This window comes from Arachis hypogaea, chromosome 9 (genome assembly GCF_003086295.3).
Source record: "Arachis hypogaea cultivar Tifrunner chromosome 9, arahy.Tifrunner.gnm2.J5K5, whole genome shotgun sequence".
Lineage (NCBI taxonomy): Eukaryota > Viridiplantae > Streptophyta > Magnoliopsida > Fabales > Fabaceae > Arachis > Arachis hypogaea.
In genome coordinates, this window is record NC_092044.1 from 76422950 (window position 1) to 76436326 (window position 13377).

At 34.9% G+C, this 13377-nt stretch overlaps 1 long non-coding RNA gene across 1 annotated transcript; it reads right to left on the minus strand.

Moving 5' to 3' along the window:
* Nucleotides 1–224: 224 nt before the first annotated feature.
* LOC140174978 (uncharacterized) lies at nt 225–1329 on the minus strand. The gene is made up of 2 exons (XR_011865141.1): nt 1076–1329; nt 225–931 (listed from the first exon to the last, which is right to left on the minus strand). It is a non-coding gene; the product is annotated as an uncharacterized lncRNA (long non-coding RNA).
* Between the last annotated feature and the right edge of the window lie 12048 nt (nt 1330–13377).

Consider the following 13377-nt stretch of genomic DNA (forward strand, 5'->3'; position numbering starts at 1 on the left):
GTATTATTTCTGTATTTTTTTTCAGTATTTAGTTTTGGAATTCGAACTCGAGATTTATTTTGTATTTGAGTATTAGTTTTTTAATGTATAAAACAATTATCGCAAAATTTATATGTGACTAATTATTGTTTGATTTATCTTGTACTAAAAATTGCATATTATATTTGTAGGTCTGGAAATAAAAAATGATTGAAAATTTATATTTTGCAGTGGTGAAGGTAAAATAAGAAAAAGGATTTTTTTATTTTATAAGGCTATTGCCACGCTTTTAAAGCGTCACCGTAGCATTGGCTATCGCTACGCTTAAAAAGTGTAGCCATATCTTCTCCTATCGACACGCTTTTAAAGAGTACACAAAATAAATATTCTGGGACGTTTTAAAAGCGTGGCGATATGTGTACTTTTCGGTACGCTTTTTAAGTAAACATATAGGTTAAGACTTATGGCCACCCTTTTTAAGCGTGGCAAGAAATAAAAGCGTGCCAACAAAAAAAGCGTGCCGATAGATCCACAAAAGCGTGGCGATAGAGCAACTGGCACGCCGGCGGCTGTGACCCTTTCAAAAGCGTGCCGATAGCTCAAAAAGCGTGGCGAAAAGCTATCGGCACGCATTTTTGCTCTTTTCAGCAAGCTTTTAAAGCGTGGCAGAAAGCTTATTTTCTTGTAGTGAATTATTATTTTATTTCCAATTAAACGGCTAAATAAATTTCCGGTTCTTACCTTTGAATTAAATTCATTAATTTTAAAATAGTATCCCCTAGCTCAATGTGTCAAATTTGAAAGAAATTGGAGACAGAATCGTGGCGGTAATAGTTGGCTGGGTTGTACCCTCAACACCGCAGCTTCATCATTCCAGTAGCAACCTCCAATAGAACTAGCAACAGCTTCAACAATCTCAAGGGAATATCAGCGCTAGTACTCAAGGTAATTGCTGCAGAGAAACAGGAAGAGCAAAGGGGCTGAACTAAAATAGAGGTATATGATACCATGAGTATAACAAGAACATAGCAGAGGAACGAAATAGAAACAAAGCAATGATAAAGGGCTATAGTTTCAAGAATGAAAGAATTGGAACCAAAACGGTGACTCCATTGGTGGCGTACGATTGATTGGCGACCGTGGCAGTGGCGGAGTGGCAACGGTACCAAGCCTTGCGGCGCCATCCCTCTTCCTCTCTGTTTCCCCTCACCTGGCTCACACTCTGATTCCTCACTCTCCCTCTCTGATTTCTAGCTCTTCTTTTTTTGATTTCCTCTTTTTCCGCTGTGTCAAATGGGTGAAGGTGAGTGAAGAGGGTGTTATATGTATTTTTTATGAGGGTGAGGGAGAGACAGGTAAGGATCTACATGTAAGATAATGGTGTGTGTAAAAAAAAAAAGAAACTTAGCAATAAAAATATATATTAATAGTATAAAAATTTTATAAAATATTTGAAATAAAATCGTAAGTTAGAACTAAAATATAAATTGTAAAATTATTTTGAAAACACGTAAAATTTAATAATATACTAATGAATTCAAATAATTATTCATATTAGAAAGTTTGAATAATTAAATAAATAATCTTTTATTTTCTAAAATAAATATAGACCCAAAATCTCAATTTAGTCAAATTAAATTAGTTAACTTATACAAGTTTTTAATTACATAAATCTTAATTTTAATTAGGCAAAATATCTAATTAATCTAAAATTATATAAAAATTTTAGTTAATGTAAACTCAAGGTATTATAAAAGTTTAATTTAAATATCTTTAATATAATAGTTTCTAAAAATAAAAGTTTAACAAAATAAGTTATAAATTATTCATAATTAACAATTCAAAATAAGATGTTTAGCAAAATATTAATTTCTCAATTTAAATCATATAATTTTTATTATCTATTAATTAATGAAATTCTAATTTCGATTATAAAATATTTTATTATAATACAATTATATATGATAATTCTAGTCAATTTAAAATTCATTAGTCATAAAAATAATTTGATGATATCTAACAGAATAGTTTCTAAATAAACAGTTCAAATTAATAAAATTAGTCATAAAAATATACGTGGTACCCTCCTCGCGTACGCTAGTTCAAATGAATGTCACTGGGGTTGTTTTGGAGTAGAACCCTAGTTTTAAAATTGAGACTTTAGAAAATAGAGGTTTTGGACTCTTTTAGTAAAATTAGATTTTTAACGAACATAGGTGGTCCATAACTTGAGCCTCAAATTTTGGATTTGAATGAAATTTGTTTCAAACTAAAATTAATTTTAAGAGCTTTAAAACAGTGTAAAGTTTGTGAAAATCGGAGTTTTGTGGAGGAAGTTATGAATGTCGAAAGTTACATGTAGAAAATTGGTTTTATGACTTAACAGTATTTTGAAAAAAAAGGAGGAGTCATGTACGCAAGCATGCACATGCGACGCGAGATTCATTCACTGTCTTGAAATCTCGCGTATGCGAACCTGCAAATTTGGATGGTCGTGTACGCGAGCAGTATACGCGACGCGAGAATCACCCACTGTTTTGAAATCTCACGTACGCAGAGCTCTTGTTTTGGCCCAATGTGATGTTTTGAATGTTTAACCAAACCTCTAGCATTCTAAAACTCTTTTACACTTGTTTAAGGTCCATTAATGAGTCTTTAAGCCTTAAAATGGAGATGAGTCTGTTAAATAAATTGAGGAGATACTTGGAAGGGTTTTGTGAATCGTTATCTGAACTAAGGAGGGGTTGGTAATGTTGAATAAGAAGTAAATAATGAAGATAATGAAAAAAGTAATGAAATCTGGCTGAATTGAGAGGTGCTTAATGGTGAGGTTGGCTATGGGAAAGAAGAATAAGGAGAATTGAGTTAATTATTAACTTTGAATTAGATATGATGAGATTGATTGAGATATCTTAGACTGGGTAAGATGCAGTGGCGTTGTCTACTTGCTCTGGGTATGAAATTAGAAAGAATAATTATTGAAAGTGATTATAAAGACAACGATTATAAATATGAACTGTGAATGTATGTTCTGTTTTGTTTTGTTGCATCATTTCCTCTCTGTTTTAAAGTGTGTCAGATACTATATCCCATGAGTGTGACAGACACTATATCCCAAGAGTGTGGCGGGCACTATATTCCAAGAGTACGTGAGCACTTTATCTTAGGAAGTTGTCAGGAACTATATTCTATGAGTGTGACGAGCACTATATCCCAAGAGCGTGGCAGGCGTTATATCTTAAGAGTGTATGAGTACTTTATCCCGGGAAATATGATGGGTACTATATCCCATGAGTGTGACGGGCACTATTTCCCAAGAGTGTGATGGGCACTATATCACCAGAGTGTGGAGGCATGTCAGAGAGACGATATCCGGATTAGCTACCGAGTATGTGAGTTCTAGCAAAGTAACCAACGCATGAGCTCACGGCCAGTAGGACAGGTGATGAGTCCATATTTGATGAGATATTTTGGCTTGATTTGAGTGAATTTCATCATATAAGCCTACTCTTAAGCACCAAAATAGCATACTTTTGTGTTTGATCCCTAAATTGAACCTAAATGTGAAAACATGCGTTTTTGTTCTTAAATTGAGCAATTTAATTTTACTTTTCTTCCATTCGATGCCATGACATGTTTGTTGAGTGATTCAGGCCTTAGAGGCAAGAATGTATGGCCAAAAGTGGAAGAAAGCATGTACAAGGGAGAACACATGAAGAAAATAAGGAGGAAGCACATAGATGCGCGTGCGTGCGCACAACCCTTTATGCGTACGCACAAGAAGGAAATCAGCATGCGTGCGTAGGCACAACCACCTGTGCGTACGCACAAGAGGAAATTCGGTAAAGTGTGCGGACCACACACCTGTGCGTCCGCACAGGTACCAATGTATGCCTCCAATAAAAAGTCACGTGCTGCGCGGTTTTGGGGGTCTCTAGGCCCATTTCTGAAGTGCTAAAAGCTTGTTTGAGAGACTATATGAAGGGGATAACATTACATAATAAAGGGAGCCATCTTAGAATAGGAAAAACACATAGTAGGAGTAGGAGTAGTGTAGATTAGGAAATTCTCTCTTATGGTGCTTAATTAGGGTTTGTAGCATTTTATACTTCAAGTTTTAATTTGGATTCTAGCAATTGCATTGTAAGTATTTCTTTAATTTCTCTTTTATTATACCACTTGTTTTACACTTTCCTTTATTTTCACTTCTTTTGTCAATTTATATATAGTTTTGAAATTTTGGACTTTTAGTTGTTTAATTTGATATTTGATAGCTTTTATATGTTTGTTTGAGTTGCCTTTATTAATTTTGATCATTTATGGTTTATAGCCTTTATCTATTTCTCAATTTTGCCATGTTTTATGTTTATGCCCACTATGTATTTGATGAAATGCCAATTTTGATTATGGTGTGATTCCCACCCCTTGGCTTGGGGAAAATGTGTCTATGAATTACTAGAGCCATAATGTCCAAAATTTAGTGATAATTCTTGGGTTGTTAGTTGTTATTGTTTCCTATAACGCTAGCTTTTTACTAAGGTAATTAGTAAGTTAGCTAGGACTTGTGGATTGATAACAATTATGTTTACTTGACTTACTCTCCGATGTGAAGATTGACTTAGTGAGATTAATCCATAATTATCATAGTTGTGGTTATGGCAAGGAAGGGATTCCATAACTCATCCCAAGTCAAGGTCTCTTTTATGTTTTGAACCACTTTTCCATTGCTTTTTAGCCTTACTTGTTTATATTACATACATAGTTCTTTTGTTCTTTTATTACTTTATTACTTGCAATTTTGTCTCGCTCTTTTATCTCTTTATTGTTTGCTTAAACTATTGAAAACCCCTATTTGCTTCTCACAACCAAAATTGGGCGCTCATTGGCATTAGTTCCTAGGGAAGACGACCCGGGAGTCTAAATACTCTTGGTTTATATTTGCTTTGAATTGTGACAATCTCTTGAATGATAATTTGATTGAGAGGATTCATTACCGCTTCGGACTATACTTATTTAGAATTCACACACTTATTTGTCATTCATGTAACACTAATCCACTCACTCATTTCTAGTGATTAGTTCCTCAATCCAACAATTATGTTTCCTTGCTTTTGTTTTCTCATCTTATGGTGTTATATTTTTTTGTCTTTCATGATGAATGCACCACAAGCAATAACGGAAGCAAGACTAAGAACACACAGCAATCCGGAGAGTCGCCGTACCCCCTTGCTCATCTTTGAGTGCACCGAGGACGGTGCAAACTTTTAAGTGTGGGGAGGTCGTCCGACCGGTCGGCGATTTTGGGTGACAAAATTCTAATCCCAACACTTTTGCATTTCATTTTAAGATTTTAGGATTTTTACTTGCATTTTCTTAATTTTTGCATATGTATACATAATAAGCTTAGTCAAAATAATGAAATTTTTCAAGGATTTCTATCTATAGGGCACCAATTCATTTGAGTGAAAACTTTTCATTAAACTTGCTTGAATTATATATCTTGTGGATCATGTTTTTTGAGCTAAGAACACAAGCAAGTGAGTTTTGAGCCTAATGGTGTGGTTACATCTTATAACCACTTATTTTTCCTTCTTGTGTGCATTATTCTCTTTCTATAATTGTAATCGTTGATTTGTTTGATTCTTTATGTCCATTATTTTATGTATTCATGTATTTATATGATTGAGGCCATCATTTCATTTAACTCACTTACCCCAAATAGCCTTACCTTTTATATTTCTTTGTTAGCCAATTTGAGCCTACGATTAACCCACTTCATTCTTATTTTAGCACATTACAAGCCATTAAGTGAAAAACAATAAATGTTCTTAATTTGGATCTGGCTTAGGCTAGTGTGCGTGAGTACCATTCAAGTGTGGGAATCTTGGGACATTTGGGGGAATAAAAAGGTAGTTTTTTATTGTTATTGAAAATATTGGAAATTGGGTACATACTCATATATTGATCAAATATAAAACCTTATGCATTGATGTTCTTGTATATAGAAAAAAAAGAAAAATAAGAAAAAGAAAAGAAAAAAAAAAGAGAAAAATAATATGGAAAAGAAAAAAATAGAAAAAGAAAGATAGGAAAAAAAAAAGAAAAAGTAATAAAAAGGGGACAAAATGCCCCAAAGCAAGGTCCAATAAAATCAATGCATATGTGTTGTGAAATGAAAAGAAATTGCATGAGTATGTGAAAAAGTGAGAAATGGGTAGGTAGGTCAGCTTTGAAATTGTATAGGATGTCATAGGTTAGGTGGGAAGTTTAAGCTTATCAAAGATTCAAATTTCAAGCTCACTTAACCATATATGCATCATACCTTGACCCTAGCCTCATTACAACCAAAGAAAAGTCCTCATGATAGATGTATGCATGCATGAAATATATGTCGATTGTTAGAAGAAAAACAAATCTTGGAAAGCATGATTAGGAGAGAATTGAGAGAATCAACCCTAAACACTTGAGCGAATAGAGTGCAAACACTACCGGTGAGGGTTTGATGCTCAATTACATGTTTCCACCTATGATCATCTCTTCTCATGCAAGTTTGTAAAAATATTTAATAACTCAATTCAATTGTGGATTAGACTTGCTAGTCCTTAGCCCTTGTGCATATATGCTTCTTGGGAATTGATTTATTTTGACCAAGCAATTGCATTCATGTAGATAGTTGCATATAGGTAGATTGCATTTAGTTAGTTTCCATTGAATAAATGTCATGCCCTTTACTTCATTCTTGGTTTAAGCATGAGGACATGCTTGGTTTAAGTGTGGGGAGGTTGATAAACCCCGTTTTGACGGTTTATCTTGTATTGATTTTAAGAGATTTTATCACCTTTTACCCACATTTATTCAATGAAATAGCATGGTTTTGTGATTGTCTCCTTATTTGTGCTTAGATGTGAAAACATGCTTTTTAGGCCTTTAACTTGATGATTATGATTCACCTTTGATTCCACTAGATGCCTTGATGTGTTTGTTAGTGAAGAGGAAAGCATGCAAAGTAGAGAAATCATGAAAAGGCAAAGAAGTTGAACTCGCCCATGGACGCGCGCGCGCAACTGGCGCTTGCGCGCACCTTGCGAATCACCCCATGGACGCGTACGCGTGCTGTGCGCGTACGCGTCGGTGCTGGTTTATGATTTTTTAATGAAAACGTGACCAACGAATTCTCAAGGGTTGTGGGGCCCAATTCCAACCATCTTTGGCGCCTAAACTGCTATTTAAAGCCAAGGATTGAAGAGCAAAGGGACATTAGTTCATTCACAACCATTAGTCATAGTTTTAGTTTAGAGTAGTTTTAGAGAGAGAAGCTCTCACTTCTCTCTAGAATTAGGATTAGGTTTAGGTTAATCTCTCATCTTAGATCTAGGTTTAATTCATGCTTTGATTCACTTTTCCTTTATCAATTCTTAATCTTCTCGTCTTCCTCTCTCTAGTTATGTACTTTACTTCTTGTAATTCTTCATCCTGTTATGGATAGATTGTTGTTCTTTTATTTCCTCTTTCAATAATGCAATTTGAGGTAATTCATGATAAATGTGTTTCTTTTGATTGTTGTTGTTAATTCTTTTCAATAATTGTTGTTAGATTTCATTCTTGTTGTCAATTTACTATGCCTTTATTTTGTGCCTTCCAAGTGTTTGATGAAATGCTTGGTTGGATTTTAGTGTAGGTTTTGTTCCTCTTGGCCTAGGTAGAGTAATTAGTGACTCTTGAGTTATCTAATTCCTTTGTTGATTGATAATTAGAAGTTGCTAATTGATTTGAATGCCTCTAAAGCTAGTCTTTCCTTTAGGAGTTGATTAGGACTTGAGGAGTCAAATTGATTCATCCACTTGATTTTCCTCCATGGTTAGAGGTTAACTAAGTGGTAGCAATGAACAATTCTCATCACAATTGAGAAGGATAACTAGGATAGGACTTCTAATTCTCATAACTTGCCAAGAGCCTTTTATAGTTGTTAGCTTATTTTCATTGCCATTTATATTTCTTGTCTAAAATCTTAAAAACCCCAAATATAACTCACAACCAATAACAAGACACTTCATTACAATTCCTAGGGAGAATGACCCAAGGTCCAATACTTCGGTTTATAAATTTTAGGGGTTTGTACTAGTGACAAACAACTTTTTGTATGAAAGGATTAGTGATTGGTTTAGAAACTATACTTGCAACAAGAATTCATCATCAACTTACAATGGAAATCTATTTAATTCTGAATTGGCATAAAATTCTCTTATATCAACAGCCATATATCATGTTCATTTGTATGTTTTGCTTGAGTGTGCACTGTTTTGGTTTGCTTCACTACTTTCTCTCTACTTATCTGCTACTTGTTCTTCTTGCTATAACTGCTATCTATATCTGTTTTTTTTTGTCTATTTTTTTTTCTTTGCAATTGAGAGATCCCTTATTTGACAGAGGTGTGACAAGGGTAGTTCTACCGGTATTTCAGAGGGTTGGAGGAAGCAAAAGTGAAAGTGTTGACTTAGGATTAGATTCAGAACTTGAGAACATTAGACATTTACCAAATTTCTGGTTTAGTTATTCCTTTAAGTTTAAATCTGAGTGTCGGAGTTCTAGGATTGCCTCTGGCTTTCCCGGGACTTTTTATATTAACTATGCGGACATCTTTACCAAACTGAGAACCTCCAGTTCTTATTCCATACATATATTATTGTATTCATATATAGGAAGCAAAGCACTGCACTAACTGTTCTGGAAACTTTTGGAAGCGAAGAACTATCTTGGGACTTGGTGTTTGTATGTTTGTTTTTATTTATATATGTAATAGATTCTCCACTTTGCATTTTGTATTTTTTCCCTGCTAGAGGTTGACTTGGAGAAATAGGAATTATGTTTTTCTTTTGGTTTATTTTTGAGTGGCATATGTATATATTCTAGTCGGCTTTTGCTTCGCAGGTCGAGTCTAAAACTTGATTATATAACTACCTTTTGGAACTCTACTTATATATATCCGTCTCTTGGTTTTCTGTATAAGCTTCTAGTCTTTCTGTCTTCCATGAGCGTTGTATCATCGGTTTTGTTTTGATCGTACCCTTTTCTTTCAAGGCTCTTAGATAACTCTCTTTTTTTATATATCATTGGTTTTGTTTTGATCGTAGCGCCTTGCCACCCTTGATTTACGTCCTAGGCGTAAAGCTCTATGTGGTAAGGTGTTACATTATGGTATCAGAGCAGTTTGTTCCTGTAGAGCCTGAGGGACGGACTAACTATGCTTTCTGGGCAAACTCTGCCTGTGTGTACATGCTATATAGGATGTTTACCTGACATATATAGTATAAATGTTCATGAGCATACTTTTGGAGTTTTGAAACACTAGACATGAGATATTAAGACTGATCACCTTAATATCGATTATTCAGCATGGACAAGACCTAAAGGGCATCTCGTGGATGCGAGCGAAGAGATACAGTTGAGTAAATGACCACGGCTATGCAAGCTATTACTAAAAGCATGGACCAAACAAGCTATGAACGAGGATGGAGGCGGTTTTGGACTTGATGGTGACTGATATTTTCGAGGGCAAAAATTTCTATTAAAGGGATAGTATGTAAACTCCGAGTAAATAATTAATAATTGGCTAATAAATTAATTATTATTCAAAGAAATTATAAAATTAAATTTTATGGATTAGAAAGGAAGAAAAATTAAAAATACGAATTTTAACACTAATTTTAAATAATTTGGCCCAAAACCGGGCCAATGTGCCAAATCGATTGGACCAAGCCTAAATGGGTGCAAGCTTATATAACAAAACCCTATTTATAAGCCAACATTCAACTCCTCTTCCCCCCCCCCCCCCCACTCTTTATTCTTTCATTCCATGGAGAAGAGAGGTAATGGGTGGAAACTTAACCCTAAAATTCATATCCAACTTCAATCCTCTGTAACTTTCAATCCAAAGCTCCGATTGACGAGCCGTTATTGCCACACGTTCATCTCAAAATTATCTACAAAACTCACCCAACAATTTAGTAAGAAAATTCTGATTTTATGCCCAATTCTCCCCTTTTCAGTTTTGTGATTTGGGTTTTGATATTCAGAGATTTTGTGATTTTGATGGTTTAGAGGTACTCTAGCATGGACTATAAGTGGTTTCACCCCAATTTTCTAGTGGGCAAGGTAAGGAACTCGTAACCTTTTTGCTTTCTTCAATTTTATGATGTTGGGTATTGAATTTAGTGGTGGTATATGACCTTGCATGAAATCAGGATGAATATTGTGTTGGTTGGAGACAAATTGGTGAATTCGAAACAAGTCGCGATGATTGAGGCTTGATTGAGTTAATTTGGAAACATTAGAACCTTGTCAAGTGGACCTTAGAAGCTTGAATTGAAGTGTCTTGGGCTTTAACGAAGAATTAGCCAAGGTGTGGTTTTGGTTTCTCGTAGTTAATGTTTAATGTCACGTGAAACTTAGGCTAGTTGACTGTAGGATAAGTTGAATTATATGAATGACTGAGAATTAGTGATTTTTTTAGAAATTGTTAAATAAATTGGTTGGTTTGATTGAGTATGTGTGGTGTATGTATATAATGAAAAAGTGTTAAGTTATTATAAAAATGTGATAATTATTAATGTTGTTGATGACTTAAGATTATTATGAGTTATGATGATGATGATATGTTGAAGAATAATGATTGTGTTGCTTTTATCCTGGCTTATATGGAATGGAATTTATAAAATGGGATGTTAGTATATTGTGGAAGGGATGGAAAGTGTAGGAATGTGGTTTGAATGCTGTTGGTGTTGTTTTGGAGTATGAACCTTGGTTTTATAATTGAGAGTTTGGAAAATATAGCTTTTGAATTCTTTTGGTTAGATTTTTAACAAACTTTGGCCATCCATAACTTGAGCCTCAGATTTTGGAAAGAGCTTTAAAACGGTGTAAAGTTTGTAAAAATCAGAGTTTTGTAGAGGAAGTTATGAACGTCATAAGTTAGGTGTAGAAAATTGGTTTTAAGACTTAGTAGTTTTTTTAGAAAAGGGAGGAGTCGCTTACGTGAGCATGAACACGCAAAGCGAAATTGATTCACTGCCATCAAATCTCGCGTACGCGGACATGATCTTTGCGTATGCGAACCTGCAAACTTGGACGTTCATGTACACAAGCAGTATATGGGATGCGAGAATCCCCCACTGTTTTGAAGTCTCACACGGACATAGTTTTGCATACGCAAAACTCTTGTTTTGGCCCAATATGATTATTTTGAATGTTTAACCAAACTTCTAGCTTTCCAAACCTTTTTTACACTTGTTTAATGTTCGTTAGTGAGTCTTTAAGCCTTGAAACGGGAATGAGTCTGTTAAATAAGTTGAGGAGATACTTGGGAGGGTTTTGTGAAGCGTTATCTGAATTAATGAGGCATTGATAATGTTGAATAAGAAGTAAATAATGAAGATAATGATAATAGTAATGAAATGTGACTGTGTTGAGAGGTGTTTGATGATGAGGTTAGCTTTGAGAAAGAAGAATAAGGAGAACTGATTTAATTATGAACTTTGAGTGAGATATGATGAGATTGATTGAGATATCTGAGACCGGGTAAAATGCAGTGCCATTGTCTACTTGATCTAGGAATGAAATGAGGAAGAATAATTATTTAAAGTGATTATGAAGACAATGATTATGAATGTGAAGTGTGAATGTATGTTCTATTTTGTTTTGTTGCATCATTTTCTCTCTATTTTAAAGTGTGTCAGACACTATATCCCTTGAGTATGACAGACATTATATCCCAAGAGTGTGGCGGGCACTATATCCATAGAGTCTGGGAGCATTTTTCCTTGGAAAGTGTGTCGGGAACTATATCCCATGGTGTGATAGGAACTATATCCTAGGAGCGTGGCGGGTGCTATATCCCAAGAGTGTGAGAGTACTTTATCCCGGAAAATACAATGGACACTATATCCCATGAGTGTGACGGGCACAATTTTCTGAGATTGTGACGGGCACTATATCCCAAGAGTGTGGAGCCATGTTAGAGAGACGATATCCGGATTCGCTACCGGGTGTGTGGGGTTCTGACAAAGTAACCGACACGTGAGCTCATGACTAGTAGGTCATGCATACATCATGTTCAATTGTATGTTTTGCTTGAGTGTGCATTGCTTTAGATTGCTTCACTGCATATCTGCTACTTGTTCTACTTGTTGTAATTGTTATCTATATCTGCATTTTTCTTGTCAATTTTGTTTGTCTTTGCTATTGAGAGATCCCTTATTTGACGGATGTGTGACGAGGGTAGTTCTACCAGTATTTCAAAGGGTTGGAGGAAGCAAAAGTGAAGTGTTGAGTTAGAATTAGATTCAGAACTTGAGAACATTAGACGATTACCAAATTTCTGTTTTAGTTATTCCTTTAAGTTTAAATATGAATGTCGGAGTTCTAGGATTGCCTCTGCTTTCCCAGGACCTTTAATATTAACAACGCGGACGCCTTTACCATACTGAGAACCTCCCATTCTCATTCCATACATATATTGTTGTATTCAGATATAGGAAGCAAAGCACTACACTAAGCATTCTGGAGACTTTTGGAAGCGAAGAACTATCTTGGGACTTGGTGTTTGTATTTTTGTTTTTATTTATATGTGTAATAGATTCTCCACCTTGCATTTTGTATTTTTTCCTTGGTAGAGGTTGACTTGGAGAAATAGGAATTATGTTTATCTTTTGGTTTATTTTTGAGTGGCATATGTATATATTCTAGCTAGCCTTTGTTTCACAGGTCGAGTCTAAAACTTGATTATGTAACTACCTTTTAGAACTCTACTTATATATATATTTGTCTCTTGGTTTTCTGTATAAGCTTTTTGTCTTTCCGTTTTCCATGAGAGTTGTATCATCGGTTTTGTTTTGATCATACCCTTTTTCTTTCAAGTTTCCTAGATAACTCCATTTTTAATATATCTACATATGTATTTTATTTTTAGAGGTCGTAACGCCTTGCCACCCTTGATTTACATCCTAGGCGTAAAGCTCTATGTGGTAAGGTGTTACATTATGGTATCAGAACAATTTGTTCTTGTAGAGCCTGAGGGATGGACTAATTATGCTTTCTGGATATACTCTGGTTGTGTGTACATGCTATTTAGGATGTTTACTTGACATATATAGCAAAAATGTTCATAAGCATACTTTTGGAGATTCGAAGCACTAGACTTGAGATATTAAGACCGATCATCTTAATATCGATTGTTTGGTATGCATAAGACCCAAAAGGCATCTCGTGGACACGAGCAAGGTGATATGGTTGAGTATATGATTGCTATTGTGCAAGCTACTGCTGAAAGCATGGAACAAACAAGCTAGGAATTGGGAATGGAGGTGGTGATGGACCTAATGGTGATTGACATTTTCGAGGGCA